The sequence below is a fragment of the Sylvia atricapilla genome, chromosome 2 (assembly GCF_009819655.1).
Source record: "Sylvia atricapilla isolate bSylAtr1 chromosome 2, bSylAtr1.pri, whole genome shotgun sequence".
Taxonomy (NCBI): Eukaryota; Metazoa; Chordata; class Aves; order Passeriformes; family Sylviidae; genus Sylvia; species Sylvia atricapilla.
The window spans coordinates 14,276,670-14,283,177 of record NC_089141.1 but is presented as its reverse complement, the minus strand read 5'-3'; positions in this window follow the sequence as shown (position 1 = coordinate 14,283,177).

The window sequence follows — 6,508 nt, the reverse complement described above, 5'->3', positions numbered from 1 at the left end:
TTTTCACAAAATTTGTTTTGACTTTTACCTACATTTAACAGCAGCCAGGATTCAAAGCCTTTAATCAAAAATTCTAAATTTATACTCTCTCCCTCTCTTTGTATATATATATACACACAAACACACAGACAATCCCCTTGGCCAGAACAGTTTAGATGAATACACAAGGTTAAAATAGCTCTCTCTGACCCCAGTAGGATTCCCTGTTTGCAGAAAGCTTCTCTCCAAAACATTCAACTGTAAGACTTTGAACAAAGATCCAATTTCCTGCAGACATGTTTAGGGCTGGTTGGTTGGTTGGTTTTTTTCAGTTTTGTGCATACAGATTTTAAGGTAGCTATATGCTTTTTAACTAGTGCTCTGGAAGCCTGCTCTTGTTGCATTTTGTAGATCCGTGTGAATGGATTCACACAGAAGCACTCACCTTTGCCATCACTGCGAAGGTTCTTCAAGGGTACAATGCACTTGCATGTACCAAATGCGTGGGCTTCTGACTGGTCTCTTTGTTAAAACAGAAACTCCAGGTGCTGATTGAGATCTACAAATCCCTGTTTGGTCCCTATTAATTTTAGAAATCTCTTTCCCCTCATTTCCTACTGCAGCAAGCCTAAGGCAGGGCATCACCCCGCCGGCGGCGCTCGCAGGAGTCAGAGGCCGGCAATACCCGGCACCACCTTCTGAAGTTCGCTGTTCCTGGCCCCGAGCCTGCTCCTGACCTGGAGGGTTTTACCGCAAGCACATGGCCAGGCTGCCTCCAGGCATTCCTCTGGCCGCCCTGTCTGCTGGCAGCCGGCCTCCTCCCCGCCTCTGGACCACTGGCTGCCATCCACCCTCGCAGATCCTCCCCGGGAACCTTGTGCCGCTCGCCGCAGAGGATTGTGAAACATGTTTCCTGGTTTAGGGAAGATGTTGTTCAGCACCGTGCTGTCTGAGGTAAAACGATTTCAGATGCGGTGAGAACAAGGCCTGGTGTGAGTTTATGAAAAACTACACCCGAAAAACCCAGAACAAAACCCTCCTACACTTAATAACAGTAAGGGAAGCAAGCCTGTAAAATCACAAATAGGAACAAATTCCTTTAATACCAATTGATCATTTTTAGGAGAAAATCCAATATCAGTCCTTAAAGCAGAAGAGACTAAAATAGAAAATGATTTATCGTTTATTATGTTAATGTGACACATTGAAGTGGGAGTACATTAGTGATCATTTTTCACCCAAGTACATAAGGCATTTGGAAGAGATTTATAAATGCACTAACCCAGAGATCACTGTTTCCACAAAATGCCCAAATGCTCCAATATTCAGTTAGCACACACTTCTTATTACCAGATCCTGATGGAATTCTTATCAGATGCCTTCGGGCAGGGCACAGTGGCGTGATGCATCATGTCCAAAAGCAGATCAGGACCATTATCAGGCAGATGTTTGACACGATGCATCATGTTACTCAGCCAGTGGCACACTGCCATTGCTGAAAAGGATTCTGACATGATACAGTGTGCCAATGCTGTAGCACAAAACCAGCATGTTCCAAAAATAGGGACAAATTCACCTCCAGCATAAGTAGAAGTAACTGCAGTGACTTCATTAGATTTGCATTTGCTTATGTCAACAATGAGTTTGGCTTGTAATCTCGAATTTATATAAAAGAGCGGTAGGTGGCTGCATTTTCAGGTATTTGTTACATTGTTTTCTACTCCCAGCATTTAAGCACTGTGAGGCAGCCGAGGTGAAACCGCCACCTCTCTCAACTCCTTCCCCTCCATCCCACAAGAAGCAGCATCAGATTTCCATTTTTAACAGTGTAACAATACCTCAGAGTACATAGAGGGCCACTCTTTTCAGGAACTTGGGAGTTTGGGAATTTCACAAGCAATAGGAATTTACCAAAAGGGAAGAGAGAGGATCTCTGCTCTGCCTCCATACTATTCCTCAACAGTAGCTGCAAGTGCTAGGTGCACAACAGCAGCAAAATAAATTTTGAGTGGCAATTAGAGTAATAAGAATGACACGAAAGTGTAACCAGGATGAAATGTGAGATCTGATAAGATTTGGAGACTTCTCAAAAGGCATTGTAACTTATTGTTGTTCCCTTTCATCGCTTTGGAATGAAAAGCACAGCTTGCTAATGCAGATGCATAACGCTGACAAAAGGAGAGGAGGGGAACCAGCTAAGGTACAACTGGTGTGAGATCTTCTTCACAGAAGAGAAACATCCCAGCTTTCTGCCTCAGTCTGTTTCTTTAGTGAGGAAAAGAACTGATTGATTCTATTTTAAATAAAGTTCATTCGTGTTTGCTGTGTGTTCTAGCTTCTTAAATCCATCAGGGTACAACTGATTCTTGGACCAGCTGGACTTCAGCAATGCTAAGAGTAACCAGAAGGAAGAAAGAGCAGAAAATCCTCATAAAGCACTCAGTAAATACCACTACCAAACGTGACTCGGTACAGCAGCTACGTGGGTTTTAACATCAAGGGAAAATGGCTTGACTGATACACTGGAGATCTGAAATAGAGAGGAAGAGCACAGCAACGTGGCAAAGCAATCTGCACAGGCTCTTCAAGCATTCATTCACTTGCCTGCTCCCAGACGAGCTTTACTGTTGGGTTTAGAGGTGCTCACCCTTTCCACAGATCAGAAAAGTCACTTAGAGGTCAAAACAAATTCTGGAAACAGTTGCAAGCATCTCAAACATTTTGAACAATGTTAGCAAGAAGTAAGGTCTTTCCCCCCTCTTCTCACTGCTTATTCCCAAATATTTCTTCCAAGAGACAGCTCTGTGCAGTGAGCAGCTTCCCAGAGATTACAGGCACCAAAACAACCACGCCACTGCTGTATCCTCCTTGTTTCACCCCTTGGTGGCATTCTGTAAATATTTAAATCATTGGAAACCACATCCTAGCTAGCTGTGGCTGATGTTCACAGGTACACAGGCAAAGCCCCTTGGCTTTGCTGTTATGGCCTGCCCAAGAGCCAAAAATCTAACATGTCAGTTTTTCCTCAAGGAGACCAAATTGGAAGATACAGGTGGCATCCCAAGGAAATACACACCAGGCATTACTTATGCCTTATGTATAAAGAAATAGGACAATGACTTCTTTTTTCAATAAATCAACTTTGATGAAACAGCTTATCTCTTTCTTTTTTTTTTTTTTTTTTTTTTTTTTTTTTTTTTTTTTTTTTTGGTGGGGAACAATCAATCTTGAAAAAACCCTACTCTTTTAGAGCAAGTTAAGTTGCTAGTGAAATCTGCCATCACACAAATTTCTAAAGGTTTCACACCAAACTGCATTGTACTGGGTAGCCCAGCTGGGAAGTTTATCTTGGTCTCAGGACCCAGGGGGTGCTAGGCAGGTTCCTGTAAAACTGCAGTACCATCATCACTAAGATCTACACTTCCAGTTGATCTACTGCAAGTCCCAGAAGAGCAGAAGGCCACAGAGAGCTCAGAAACTCCTGGGTTGAACTCTGTCTTTCCTCATTCCCCAGGGAAGAAGCACAGGTTGTAGGCAGGCAGGCGCTTGCTTTCATTTCTGCAGGAAAGGAAGGGAAACAGCCTTCCCCAAACACCTGAGGAGAGAGAGAAGGATGAGCGTTATCTCCATTCTGGAGGACAAAGCTTCTCTCTGTATGTATTTACACTGCTTCTATTTGAAATTATACAGAAATTGAACGGTTGGATGTTTAAAGCAAAGTGTTCCATTAATGCAATGTCATTTTAACTCATACAGCACCCTGTGAATACAGGAAACATTTTCCTTATACTTGTAGCCATACACCTTCACCACCAAGGTTTTGACTCCACTGGTATAAGAGGCAGCAGCTCATGTGTGGCAAATACACGAGAGTTACCCTGAGATTTTAAGATCTCTTGATTCAAAAAGCAGCAAGCAACTGGCCAAAGTTATGGCCATGAGGTACACTGTAGTCTCGCCACAGAATGTGAGGATCTGGACACCTCTCTGGTCATCTCCATTGTATTTTGTAATAAAACCAAAGCTGCAGTGCCAATTACAGCAAATATCTTTCTTCAAACCACTAACAGCTTTCACATTTCATGCCTGTAATCTTCAGCAAATAGATCAAGGACTGTTATTCATTTTAATGCCTGAATGCATTATATTTATTCTTGTTATAATATGTTCTGTTACCACAGAAAATGTTTGGCTCCCAAAGAAAAAGAAGGAATTGTGTCAAAAGTCCAAATTGTTCCTTGAAATGCAAACATTTTTAATGTCTCTAATGGAAGATATGCATTGGAATCCCAGGGCACAATCTGGCACTAAAATCCTCCATCTAAACTGGATTTTTTCACCATGTCTTTTTCATAATCTATTATTAAGCATGTTTCCATCTCAGCAGTTGAAATTTGGGGCCCTGTTGCATCTGAGAGGGAAGTGCAAATCAACTGGGCAGTAACAGTAAAGGAGAAGCAGAAAACTGATAGAAACCCTCACATGTTGGATAATGCTGTTCTCCTTCACCCTGCTCCCCATAGGAGAAAAAAAAAAACCCGGCACACTGGAGTGATCCCAAAACTTCTGTCTGCAACAGTGGCAGTATCTGATGCAGAGCAGGGCAGCTTCAGTGCTGTCCAGAGTCACCTCAAGGCCTTCTTTGGTCCCTTACTTCCTGCAGACTGAGCGCAGATTCCATCCCTGCTTTCCTCATGAAGCTCCCAGGCTGCAGCAGAAGTGGTGAATGTGGAGCGACTGAGGATGAAGCCCAGCAGCTCCTGGCTGCTGGAAAGCCTGGGAGAGCTGATTTTCCTGTTTTGTAGCCCTGATAACCAGGGTATGAGCACTGGCTGACACCTGGCTCTGACATCAGACCTGCTGTCCGTGCAGTCACTCACAGAACATCCCAGCAAATCCTCCAGGCTTGGCACTGCCCCTATAACTGCAGAATGATGTGTATGGACACTTTCTGGACGAGTTAGCCAGAATATGATACAGAATGTCTGCCAGTTTTATGCATATGTGTCTAAATGGTTAACAGAACAGAGCCACCAGGACAAACTAAGACTAATGCAGCAAAATAATGATCCCTTTGATCTTGGACTAATTCTTAGTTTGAAAAAAACCTCACAGTCTTATAGTCCTGCTCCCCTCTGCTCAAACGATGCTTAAATGTCCCACAACCATCCCTGCTGGCACAGCTAACATCCCCATCCCTTGCATTTCAACATTACAATCTTCAGGAGAACAGGTGGGATTTTGCATTCCTGCTTTGGCTTCAGACCAATATCACACTCCAACAGCTTGTCACCAAACGCTGAAAGTCCATCTTTCCCAAGTAACTTCTTATGAAACAAAGGAATTGCAGTACTGTGTCCAGTTGAGCTGCATTCACTTTATTACCTCCTCCTTCGCTTTTGCTTGACATAAGTGGCTTCATAATATTTCAGCTAATAACACTCCTTGTGGTTTTATTGGGTGTGAATAGTGACTATAGGAACATTTGATGAACGCTCTGCTTTGCAGAAACAGGGCAGTGTGAACCCTTTCTTTGGCTCACAGGACAGAAACATTTACTACAAGAAACACTGCCATGTTTTTAATACCACATACCGTTTCCCAACTCTAAATAAATATATGTTAAATGGAAGTGAAAATCTGTTTTGCTGCAGCTTCATAAATGCCTTAAAAATTTAACAATTGCTTGGGGTTTTTTTTCTTGTGTTTTTTTTTTTTTTTTTTTACTTCTTTTGCCAAGTATATTATAATATACTCTAGTGTATATTAGAGTAATAATATAATTTCTTTTTATTCTAGATCATTATAATAATTAACGCTGTCATAATTTCCCGGTTTATTTTCATATTGCTCTTGTGATTTCATTATCATAGTCTTTTCATTAGCTTTTCTTTGCTCATCAAAAGAATTTGTGTGTTTGATGAAGGAAATGGCTAGAAAAATACTTCTAGAGTACTACCAGTCTCTTGATAAATAAAATGCAGCCATCAATAACACTTAGCCAGCTCTTCTCTTTTCTGTGTGACATTGTTCCTTTCCCATCACAGTGGGAAAGCAAGTAATTAATTCCTAGTGAAATAGTATGTGGCATAGTAAAATGTGTAAAATATTTATATATGATTGCACTAATTCTCACAATGACCATGGCGAGCTGTCACCACTTTTTATTCTTAGAGTTGGAGATACAGAAGCTGTGGACTTAATCAGCTCAAATCATGGCCAGAACTTTTGTCATTCAGGCATGAGCTTCACTCATGCAACTTGTTTAGCTTCTTGTATGGAGCAAGATTCATTGTTGTAATTATTTCCTACTCTATGGGTATCTCAGTGCTTAGGATGTGATTGCCTTCACAAAAAAAAAAAAAAAAAAAAAATCTTTAAATGAGCAAAACCAGCATCCTGAAACTGGAAAAATGAACTTAGAAAGGAAGATATACTGCTCACAATGAGCAATATGGTTTGTCACTTCCCAGAAAGCCAGAGGAGGTGGGAAATGCAGGAGAATTTTGCTTGCACAAAAGCCAGAGCA